Source organism: Orcinus orca, chromosome X, assembly GCF_937001465.1.
Source record: "Orcinus orca chromosome X, mOrcOrc1.1, whole genome shotgun sequence".
In the NCBI taxonomy this organism is placed as follows: Eukaryota; Metazoa; Chordata; class Mammalia; order Artiodactyla; family Delphinidae; genus Orcinus; species Orcinus orca.
Window position 1 is genome coordinate 117,438,517 of NC_064580.1, and position 13,046 is coordinate 117,451,562.

Below are 13,046 nucleotides of genomic sequence, written 5' to 3' on the forward strand. Positions count from 1 at the left end.
ACATTTAACAAGGACCTAGAAGAACTAAAGATGAAACAATGATGAACAACACAATAAATGAAATGAAAAATACTCTAGATGGAATCAATAGCAGAATAACTGAGGCAGAAGAACGGATAAGTGACCTGGAAGATAAAAGAGTGGAAATAACTACTGCAGAGCAGAATAAAGAAAAAAGAATGAAAAGAACTGAGGACAGTCTCAGAGACCTCTGGGACAACATTAAACGCACCAACATTCGAATTATAGGGGTTCCAGAAGAAGAAGAGAAAAAGAAAGGGACTGAGAAAGTATTTGAAGAGATTATAGTTGAAAACTTCCCTAATATGGGAAAGGAAATAGTTAATCAAGTCCAGGAAGCACAGAGAGTCCCATACAGGATAAACCCAAGGAGAAACATGCCAAGCCACATATTAATCAAACTGTCAAAAATTAAATACAAAGAAAACATATTAAAAGCAGCAAGGGAAAAATAACACACAAGGGAATCTCCATAAGGTTAACAGCTGATCTTTCAGCAGAAACTCTGCAAGCCAGAAGGGAGTGGCAGGACATATTTAAAGTGATGAAGGAGAGAAACCTACAACCAAGATTACTCTACCCAGCAAGGATCTCATTCAGATTTGATGGAGAAATTAAAACCTTTACAGATAAGCAAAAGCTGAGAGAGTTCAGCACCACCAAACCAGCTTTACAATGAATGCTAAAGGATCTTCTCTAGGCAAGAAACACAAGAGAAGGAAAAGACCTACAATAACAAACCCAAAACAATTAAGAAAATGGGAATAGGAACATACATATCGATAATTACCTTAAATGTAAATGGACTAAATGCTCCCACCAAAAGACACAGACTGGGTGAATGGATACAAAAACAAGACCCATATATTTGCTGTCTACAAGAGACCCACTTCAGACCTAGAGACACATACAGACTGAAAGTGAGGGGATGGAAAAAGATATTCCATGCAAATGGAAACCAAAAGAAAGCTGGAGTAGCAATTCTCATATCAGACAAAATAGACTTTAAAATAAAGACTATTAGAAGAGACAAAGAAGGACACTGATCAAGGGATGGATCCAAGAAGAAGATATAACAATTGTAAATATTTATGCACCCAACATAGGAGCACCTCAATACATAAGGCAAATACTAACAGCCATAAAAGGGGAAATCGACAGTAACACATTCATAGTAGGGGACTTTAACACCCCACTTTCACCAATGGACAGATCATCCAAAATGAAAATAAGTAAGGAAACACAAGCTTTAAATGATACATTAAACAAGATGGACTTAATTGATATTTATAAGACATTCCATCCACAAACAACAGAATACACATTTTTCTCAAGTGCTCATGGAACATTCTCCAGGATAGATCATATCTTGGGTCACAAATCAAGCCTTGGTAAATTTAAGAAAATTGAAATTGTATCAAGTATCTTTTCCGACCACAATGCTATGAGACTCGATATCAATTACAGGAAAAGATCTGTAAAAAATTCAAACACATGGAGGCTAAACAATACACTACTTAATAACGAAGTGATCACTGAAGAAATCAAAGAGGAAATCAAAAAGTACCTAGAAACAAATGACAATGGAGACATGACGACCCAAAACCTATGGGATGCAGCAAAAGCAGTTCTAAGAGGGAAGTTTATGGCAATACAATCCTACCTTAAGAAACAGGAAACATCTTGAATAAACAACCTAACCTTGCACCTAAAGCAATTAGAGAAAGAAGAACAAAAAATCCCCAAAGTTAGCAGAAGGAAAGAAATCATAAAGACCAGATCAGAAATAAATGAAAAAGAAATGAAGGAAACAATAGCAAAGATCAATAAAACTAAAAGCGGGTTCTTTGAGAAGATAAACAAAATTGATAAACCATTAGCCAGACTCATCAAGAAAAAAAGGGAGAAGACTCAATCAATAGATTTAGAAATGAAATAGAATCAATAGAATTAGAAATGAAAAAGGAGAAGTAACAACTGACACTGCAGAAATACAAAAGATCATGAGAGATTACTAGAAGCAGCTCTATGCCAATAAAATGGACAACCTGGAAGAAATGGACAAATTCTTAGAAATGCACAACCTGCCAAGACTGAATCAGGAAGAAATAGAAAATATGACCAGACCAATCACAAGCACTGAAATTGAAACTGTGATTAAAAATCTTCCAACAAACAAAATCCCAGGACCAGATGGCTTCACAGGCAAATTCTATCAAACATGTAGAGAAGAGCTAACACCCATCCTTCTCAAACTCTTCCAAAATATAGCAGAGGGAGGAACACTCCCAACCTCATTCTATGAGGCCACCATCACTCTGATACCAAAACCAGACAAAGATGTCACAAAGAAAGAAAACTACGGGCTAATATCACTGATGAACATAGATGCAAAAATCCTCAACAAAATACTAGCAAACAGAATCCAACAGCACATTAAAAGGATCATACACCATGATCAAGTGGGGTTTATTCCAGGAATGCAAGGATTCTTCAATATACGCAAGTCAATCAACGTGATACACCATATTAACAAATTGAAGGAGAAAAACCACATGATCATCTCAGTAGATGCGGAGAAAGGGGATAGGGCTTCCCTGGTGGCGCAGTGGTTGACAGTCCGCCTGCCGATGCAGGTTCGTGCCCTGGTCAGGAGCGGCTGGGCCCATGGGCCGTGGCTGCTGGGCCTGCGCTTCCGGAGCCTGTGCTCTGCGGCGGGAGAGGCCGCGGCAGTGAGAGGCCCGTGTACCGCAAAAAAAAAAAAAAAAAGTCAGATCACGTTATTCTTCTACTCAAAACTCTGTCATGACCCAGATCTTGGTTTCTAGGCACTATTATGCACTAAATGGAACCAGGGGTCCTAAGAGAAATGGTGGATTCTAGGTCTGAGGCATGGAAAATGCAAGATAAACCTGGAGTATCTTGTGCAAGAAGGTAAGAAAGTGCTCAAAGAATCATAAGGATGTGTCAAAAAGGACACAGAAGCCAGGTTGCAAGGGCTCCTGTTGAGAAATTTGTCCCATCTAGGACAATTTGAACATCAAAATAATAATAGATTGCAACCCACTGAATAAAATAAGAATCCATGAGTTCATACTGATAAAAATGAATGAATGAATGAATGAATGAATGAATATGGGAGAAGGGAAAACCCTTTCTGTAGAAAGCTGGCTAATAAATGCAGGACAAATGATGGAAATAGAAAATTGCCATTTGGCAACCATCAGGCAAAAATTAACAATGACTGCTAAAACTAATGGTTGAAGGTTTGAGGAGTGCTACACACTGAATGTTTATGTCCCAAACTCATATGTTGAAACCTAGTCTCCAATGTGATGGTATTAGGCAGTGAGGCTTTTGGGAGATGACTGGGTCAAGAGGGTGGAGCCCTCACGAATGGGATTAGTGACCTTATAGAAGAGGCCCCAGAGAGCTCCCTCATTCCTTCTGCCCTGTGAGGACACAGCAAGAAGAAATCTGTCTGTGAACCTGGAGGTGGGCCATCACCAGACACCAAATCTACTGGTGCCTTGATCTTGGACTTCCCAGCCTCCAGAACTGTGAGAGATAAATGTCTCTTGTTTATAAGTCACCCAGTCTATGGTAATTTGTTCTAGCATCCTGAATGAACTAAGACAAGGACGAATAGGACATTTACAAAGACTCTAAGTATTTTCCCACAGACCGCTTACAAATTACAAATGGAAAAATTATAACTTTACCATGGAGAAATCTGTCAGACATCACCTTAACCAAGTGATCACAGTTAACATTCTCAATAACGGGACAAAATGACATCATGTGTGTCCTGTGTGATGCACTGCAAAGGACACAGCATCGTTTCTGTGCTATTCCTGACAAAAGTATATAACCTGAACTATGAGGAAAGATTAGACAAACCCAAATTGAGGGACATTCTATACAACAGCTGCTGGTACACTTCAAAAAGGTCAATGTCATGAAAGTCAAAGACAGGTTGAGGAATATTTCCACATTAAAGAAGACTAAAAAATAATGACAGCTAAAAGCAGTGTGTCATCCTAGATTGGACCCTGGATCAGAGGGGAAAACCAATAAAGGACATTAGTGAGACAGTTGGCTAAATGTGAATATGAACTGTATAGGAGGTAAGAGTACATCAAGGTAAGTTTCCTAATTTTGATGATTGTACTGTGCTTATGTAAGAACACTTTATCCCAAATACCTAAGCTGGCATTTTCCTAAAAATAATATTACATGTTGTCAAGGGATGCCTACATATGTAGCAAAAGTATGAAGGTACGCACAGAAACCACTACCAGCAGGGATTTTTTTGGATGGTAGTGTTTGAGGTAGCAATCAAATATAATCAAGACTGTCCTTGAAAATCTCTTAGGTAGTCACCAACTCTTCCACTGTTTCTATAGTTGAGCCCTGAATTCAATAGCGTGCTTGTGGTTGGGGGGACATGTTGTATGGAAATCATCAGACTCCTAATTGGTCTGGTGGGATGCTCATAGCAGGAAAGAGAAGGGGGAACAATGACAGCCTGGACCTTCACCAGACTAAGGGTCTGTTGTATTGTCAGAAACGGGGACAAAATCTCACCAAGCTCAGCACTCTGTGTGGGAGGATACTTCAATCAGCAGAGCCATATGGCTATCTAGACCTTCGAGTTTCCAGGGATGGATGGCTCATAACATCCCATGATAGCCTTTCCTGGTGTTTATCAACCCCTATCGTCAATAATGACTTATTTATGTTTAACTCATATCTCCCACTGCAATTTTAATCCATTTCCTATTACTCTATAGATACAGAGAACAGATGGTCAACATTCTCCTTATAACCTTCCTGAGAATGGAAGATAACCATTGAAGCCCTTCCTCCTCAGGTGGTATTTTTTTTCTTGACCAAAGAGTTCTGACCTCTTCATTTTTTTGCACATTTCGTTTTCCCGTCAATTATTTCATTTGCACTACATTGGATTAACAAAAACCCAGTGTTTTTCTTTGAAAAAGCAACACATACAGATGATTACAATTCTAATAGTACAAAAGTATATGCAGAGAATAGTGAGTTTCCTTCCCATCCAAGACCTCTCAGTCTCCTTTCCTAGAATCAGTTATTCTCACCAGGGTCTCCTTTCAGAGATTTTTAAAAACATATCCAAGTATGTATGAATATATTCTCCTCTAAATTCTTTTTCAATTCAGCAAATATTCGTTAAGCACGTACTATGTGCCAGGCACTGTGCTAACTCTTGGGGCACGAGAGGAGAGATGTGTTTTCCTGTCTTTAGGAGGGGAGAAAGATGTAGTCATTCATTCATCAAATCTTGATTGAGTGCTCCATGTGTGCCAGGCAATGTGTGAACCACTGAATAACACGGAGCCCCAGCCCTCCCAGAACTCCTGGGGGACGGGGAGAGACGGACCAATGAGCAAGCATGATGGGAAATATAAACCACCGCCAGGGGGCGCCAAGATGCCTAGCAATTGCCCCATATCCTCTTGTAAGCTGCATGGCCCCATGTAGGGAGCAGACCTCAAAAGCTTAAGTCTTTGTGACAGCCTGGAGGGGTGGGATAGGGAGGGTGGGAGGGAGGGAGACGCAAGAGGGAAGAGATATGGGAACATATGTTTATGTATGACTGATTCACTTTGTTATAAAGCAGAAACTAACACACCATTGTAAAGCAATTATACCCCAATAAAGATGTTAAAAAAAAAAAAAAGCTTAAGCCTTGTTGCTAGTGAAAAGGGGAAGCGGTGGAGTTCTATGCAGGAGCAGGGGGCACTGACACCCGTGCCAGGCCCTGGCCTAAGCCCTTTACACCCACCGTCTCACGTAATCTTCACAGTGATATGGGGTGAGTGCCATTATTCACGTTTTACAAACGAGGACATTGAGGGCTCCAGAGATGTTAGGGAACTGGCCCTAAATCACACAATGGAGATTCAAACTCGTCTATCTTCTGCAAAACCTGGGCTCTCATCCACCATGTTGATCACAGTTTCTGGGCTTGGGGGTGAGTAATGCATGATTCTGATACACCCCTTCTCCCCTCCTCCCCCCATGGAGTACCTACAGATAATAGGTTGACTCAACCTCTTATTTTATTTTATTTTATTATTTTATTTTATTCTTTGGACTCAGCCTCTTTTTAGACTGACTTTTTCCATTTAAGGTGTGAAGTGGAAAGGAAAATACATTGGTCTGGGAGTCCGGAGCCTCGGTTCTAGTTCCTGCCCTGCCTCTCATAAGGTCCATGACCTTGAGCAAATCATTCTACCCTGTGGACCTCAGGGTCCTGAGCTTGGAAATGCAGAGGGTGGCAGGAACCATCTCTGGATGGTTGATGGGATTTGACATTTCCATCATCCCCAAAGGGCTGTAATGACACATTCTGGGGTAAAAACTACATCCCCCATCTTGAGAATGATACCAACAAACCAGTTCAGTAAGTCTACTTCTTTTTCATCATTTTAGCCACACCTAGCGGCTTGCAGGATCTTAGTTCCTGGACCACAGATTGAACCCAGGCCTGGGCAGTAAAAGCGCTGCGTCCTAACCACTGAACCACCAGGCAAGTCCCTCAGTAATTCTACTTCTTTTCAAGGCAACTTGAAGGATGGATCTGCAGTGACGGTAAACTGCTGGCTCCCCCATACTGACAGTGTGAGATGTGAACAAATTAATACTTTCTTGGCCTCTGCTTTCTGCTCCACGCCCCCTCCCCACTTTCTCAATAAAGTGAAATGAGCTTGAGTTAAGTGAGCAAGTACCTGTTTAATAGATCTAATTTAATTAAAGCCAAAATCAACTAGCGACTGAAGATAATCGTTAGTGAAAACTGGGAAAGAGCCCTCAAATTAATGGGTTATTGCGGGTGTGTAATAACCTGAGAACTTTGCTCATGCTGATTTCATGCTTGGGAGAGCAGCCCCATGACGTGCTACCAGCCATGAAAAGAGGATGTGCCCGACCAACAAGCCCCATAAAGCTAAGAGCAGAGAGGCTGGTCTGATCCACAAAGGAAGGTGAGTGAGGCATGACCAGCAGATAATGAAGCTCTTGCTTTTTTTTTGCTCGTTTCATTTCACATCAAACATAGGGATTCAGAGACCAGATCTGGTCATTGGAAAAGCAAACTCTTCTTTTGGACCCCACGGTGACACGGGGGTGGGAGGCTAAGGGAGTCTAGTTCTCAGGTAAGTGTCTTCCTCTCTTCCTTCCTTCCTTCTTTCTTTTTTTCCTTCCTTTAAATTTCTTTAAATTATAAAAGTAACAGATATTCATCATACAAAACCAAATTGCATGTAACTGTATGAGGCATAAAGGTCCTTAATCTCTACCCTCCCTTTCTCTCTTTCCCTTTTCTTTCTTTCCTTCTTTCCTTCATTTTTTAAAAAATTATGGGAGTAATACAGGTTCACTGTAAAGTAATCAAGCAGTACAGAATGGTATGAGGCATACAGGAAACTGATTTCATTCCCATTCTTCCTTCCTATCTCTCTCGTCCCCTTCCTTCCTGTTTTCCCTCCCTTCCTCTTTCCCTCCCTTTCTTTCTCCTTTCCTTCAATTTTTAAAATCACATAGGTAACGTATGATAATTATAAAAGAATCAAGCAGTACAGAATTGTATGGTATGTAAAGGAAAAGTCCTCAGTCCCTGCCCCCTTTACCAACCCACCTTTTCATGCCTGATAGACACAGAGACTTACCTTATTCCTTTCAATGACTGCATAGTATTCTGTAGTGAGAATGTCCCATGATTTATTTATGGGGTGTGAGGTAAGTTTCTGAAACATACCGTGAAATTGTTATAAAAGTTTAGAGGAAATTCAAGAAAGGTATAAATTAGATTGTTTGCTGCTGAAAATTCCATTTTATAGATAGCAATCATATTCATTTCTATAGCCCTTTATACTTTGAAAATTGCGTTTGAAATATAACCTCATTTGATCCTCTTTTATAGCAGTTCTGGGAAATAGGCAGATTATTATCTCTATTTTTACAGATAAGGAAACTGAGGCCCAGGAAAATGAAGGAACAGCAATACGGTCTCAAAGCTAGTTACGGATTCGCAGTCTGTTCCTCTTCCAGCACTGGAAGTTTAAGCTGCCTTTCATCTTGCAAGTTATAAAAGATTTAGACATCCCCTTACTTCTAAGCTCGTAGTTTAGAAAATCCATCCAAGTCATACAAATTCCCTTATTATTCTAATGAGAATGGCAGTAGAACACTTGGTAAATATGAAGAGGTTTATTAATGGCTGGCGCTCATAGCAAGCCCAAGACTCATTTGGTTTCCTAATTGGCTTCTGTTACTTTAAATGTAAAGTGAGTCTATTCACTCCAAACCCTGCTTAGAAGTGGAAAGAAATACAATATGTTGCATTATCCTATAAAAAAATGTTTAAATCAGTAGTAAATCATTCAGAAGTGTATTTTATTTAAAATCAGAAAATACCCATCAGCATCTTACTGCCAAGCTTCTGTAATATGTTTCCATAGGATTTGTAGTTTCAATACCGTTTTGGTTGGAGAAAGGGGGACTTCCAGTGTGTTTCCCAAATAAGTAGCTTTAGTTACGATTATTTAAGGAGAGAAGGTGGATAAATGTAATGAGGTGGTCAGGTTTCTCTAAACAGGTCTGCTTTTTAAAAATAGCAATGATTTGGGAATTCCCTGGTTATCCAGTGGTTGGGACACTGTGCTTCCACTGCAGGGGGCATGGGTTTGATCCCTGGTAGGTCCCACATGATGTGCAGCATGGCCAACCCCCCCCCAAAAAAACAGCAACAACAAAAAAGATTAAAAAATAGCAATGCTTTGATGAGTTACTTTTGTTAATAAGATCTTGCATAATGCTTCCTCCAAAAAGTTTAGGATCATTAAAACAGCAAGTTGTTGGGTTGAAGTTGTGTGCATTAATGTTGAATACATCACATTTTGTAATTATGCATTTAATGGCTGCCTTCCCCTCTGGACTAAGTGCCTCGTGAGGGCAGGAATCTCTGTCTTGTCTTCCCAGCACTGTATTCCCAGTGTACAACACGGTGTCTGATACATAGTAGACACTCAATAAAATGTGTTAAACGGATATGCAAAAAAATCAGTCGGTGAGGTTGCAGCCAGGCTGCATAACTCAGCAAGGGTCTATACTGTGGCTGCTGCCATGGCTTTGAGCATGAGGAAAAAGTCTTGTGTGGGATGCGAAGGAAAAGTATAGTCACATGTACTTGGAGATCGTTTGTTCTGAATCTGAACTGGGCATATTTCTGACTTTTTGAACGCAGGTTTAGACAACGAAAGAACACATCATATATCAGAGGCTTTATGGAACCATTCTCACGTTGAGTTTTATCTTTCTCTCAGGTAAGAAAATGTATTCTTATTATCTTTTTCAATATCTCATGGACAGTAGGTTACCGAAATAAACCATTTGAAAAATTGCTGGGCTGCCTCTCAATGGCTTCCTGTCGGTCCATATGGCTATAGGACAAGCTGGAGCTTCAGCAAGTGAATCCACCCTCTCAGGATTCCCTGTGACTGGTGGAGAACTGGCCCCAAGTAGACAGTAGCTTGGACTACTGCTGTCTTTGACATATCTTAATGAAACTCTGACATGCCATTTGGTGGCTAATACACACCTAACATAAGATTTGGATTTTCTTTTAGGCTGTTTTCTCTTATGCATAATGCTTTATTTAAAGCTCCCTGGAGCATTATGATATCATCTTTCTGTCTCCATGATATATATATATATATATATATATATATATATATATATATATATATAAAAACAATCATAGAGTATAGACAGGGAAGCTGAGGTGTGATGAACAGGCATCTGTTCTGGGAGGCCCAGCCCTTGCCTAAACTCTGATCAGAATGGAGATAGCTTCTGTCTTTGTTTCTATTCTGCAGCAAATAGATGATGGAGACAGTTGAACCGAAGTAGCTGGTAATTTGGAGACATAAGAACGAGGTTGTCTTGGAAGACTGCAATCTTGTCCATGTTAAGTGAATTCAGTTGGTAACATTGCTCATTTAGCACATCAGTCTTTAGCTAAAAGGCCATACATGCCAATGAGGGACAGTTCCTTGATGAAACAGAAGTGGGGTTTGATTTGAGTGGCCCTCAGATTTGAGAGCTGATCTTCTGGAAAAATACCAAATCATCATTGCCATCAACAACAAGCACTGACTGTGTGCAGAGCCTGATGGGAAACCATGTTTCTTATCATAAAGCTTGAAATGGGATCTAGGGGGCACAGTGGCAACTGTGTCGCCTGGCCTTGACTACCTGCTAGGATGTTGATTTCTCTTTTCCCTGACTATTTCCTCAAAGGCAAGAAACTGTGTTTCCTCGATTTCTTTATCCAAAACATCCGGCACAGGTCTTGACACACAGCTTGTCAGTACATATTTGCTGATTTAATAAATTAATGCAGTTTGAAATGATAAAACCTTGAACACCTGTACGGTGGTGGTGTATGTGACACAAACTCTAAGTGGATTTGTGTGTGTGTGGGCAGGGCATGGGGCATGGATAAGAGGGATCTAGGAATAGAGCGATCTAGAAGTCTTTAGTGTAGTCATGGAAGAAAAAGTGGAAGAGTGTGTGATACTGGAAGGTTAGAATGGGTTTTGTGAGGAATGTCATTGGTCAATGGAAATTATGATAGATGTGCAGATTTTAAACCTTCAAATCCATGAGGCAAGGCAGTGTTTCTTTTAGGTTATTAAACAGTTTTCATTGTCCTTCAGTTGGTGAGAAAGTCATCATTTTCTTCCTGGAACAAAAATTGGTTCTTGAAAAAAATAGTATGACTAAGGTTCAGTCCCCTTCAGGCTCCAGAAGAGTCACCAGCCTCCCAACTGTGAGGGTCATCGTGGGAGACAGGGCGAGGGCCAAGCCTAGATCAGGCAGAGGGTGATTCAGATGCTGTCGCTGGACGAGGCCAGAGTGTGGAGCAAAACCATGCCCATGGAGGAAATACCAAGGGTCAAGAAGAAGAAATCAAATCATTGTAAAGTCTAAAGGTGAGAGCAGTGCCAGAAAGAAGGGAGGAAGACTGAGGTCAGGAACTGAATAGTTGCAGAGTGGAGCGGGGGAGGGCGGAAGAAAGGGTAGAGGTAAGGAATAAAACAGAAGTAGCCTCTGGGCTCCCTGCTTTTATTCTTGCTCTGCGATAGCCTATTCTCAACACAGCAGTCAGAGCCATCCTTTGATGTATTAAGTCAGATCAGTCACTCTTCTACTCAAAACTTGCCAATATGTCTCCATCACATTTAGAATACAATCCCAACTCTTTAATTAGCCCTAAAAAGCACTGCGCTATCTGGTCTCAGGGCCTCTTGGGCCTCGTTTCCTACTATGCTTCCTCTCCCTCTCTCTCACTCCAGACACACCAGCTTCCTTCCTAGTCCTTGAGAATGGCAAGCATAGTCCCACCTCAAGGCCTTTGCGCATACTATTACCCATGTCTGGGTCACTCTTACTTCACATCTTTGTAACCCTGGCTCTTTTTCATCTCCTAGGACTAAACTAAAATGACTCTTCTTCATAAGTTTTTTAAAATGTGTATTTATTTATTTATTTTTTGGCTACTCGACTTGCAGGATCTTAGTTCCCCAACTAGGGATCAAACCTGTGCCCCCTGCAGTGGAAGCGTGGACCTCTAACCACTGGACTGCCAGGGAAGTCCCAAATAACTCTTCTTCAGAGAGGCCTTCCTTAACTATCTGATTGAATGTAGACGTTCCCGTTCCCCTCATCCCTGCCCCTCGCGTTATCTAGCTCATCAGCCTGTTAATTTCCTTCCGAGTACTGTTCACAATTTGTAATTCTCTCTCCTTGTTGAGTGACTGCCTCTCTCTCTCTGGAATGTTAAACTGACGAAGGCCAGGGACCTGGTGTGGACATGTGTTCGCTCTATCACTGTACTCCAACACTGCCATATAGTTGGGCCTCAGTGATCATCAGTGTCAAGTAAATGAATGGTCCAGGGTACTTCTGGCTTTATGAGTAAGGGCATCCATTTTGTTGGGTGAGACATGGGCCTTAGGCCCAAGTTTTGAAGGAGCAATCTCATTACCTTTGTGAGGGTAATTCCTTTGCCTCCCATTCCAACAAGAACTCTTGGCAGGCCACATGCGTGGTCAGCAACCTGGGTACTGGAGGAGAGGACATGTGGATAACTCTGTAACTGGTGACTGGTGAGAGAAATGAGGCTCAAAGTTGGATGCTTCTATATATGGCAGATCTGGTTTTTCGGTTTTGTCTTTTTTTACATTTGTAGAGGGCAAAGTTATTCATTGATGGTAGGAAATTTTTTCCATATACAATGTTTCAGGCTTAATATATCATCTGTTTTTATTAACTAATTAATTTTTATTGAAGTATATTGATTTACAATATTATATTAGTTTCAGGTGTACAACATAGTGATTCAGTATTTTTACAGATTATACTCCATTAAAAGTTATTACAAGATAATGGCTAGAATTCCCTGTGCTATACAATATATCCTTGTAGCTTATTTCATACATAATAGTGTATACTTTTTAATCCCCTACTCCCTTATTGTACCTCCCCCTTCCTTCCCCCACTGGTAACCACTAGTTTATTTTCTATACCTGTGAGTCTGTTTCTGTTTTGCATATACATTCGCATTACATTTTAGAGTCCACATATAAATGATATACTGTATTCAGTGTCTGACTTATATCACTAAGCATAATATTCTCTAGGTCCATCTACGTTGCTGCAAATGGCAGAATTTCATTCTTTTTTATGGCTGCGTAATATTCCATTATATAGATATAGATATAGATATCACATCTTCTTTATCCAATCATCTGTTGATGGACACTCAGTTTGCTTCCACATCTTGGCTATTGTAAATAGTGCTGCTTTGATTGTTGGGTGCATATATCTTTTTAAATTAGAGTTCTCATTTTTTCCAGATATATACTCAGGAATGGAATTTCTAGGTCATGTGGTAACTCTATTTTTAGTTTTTTGAAGAACCT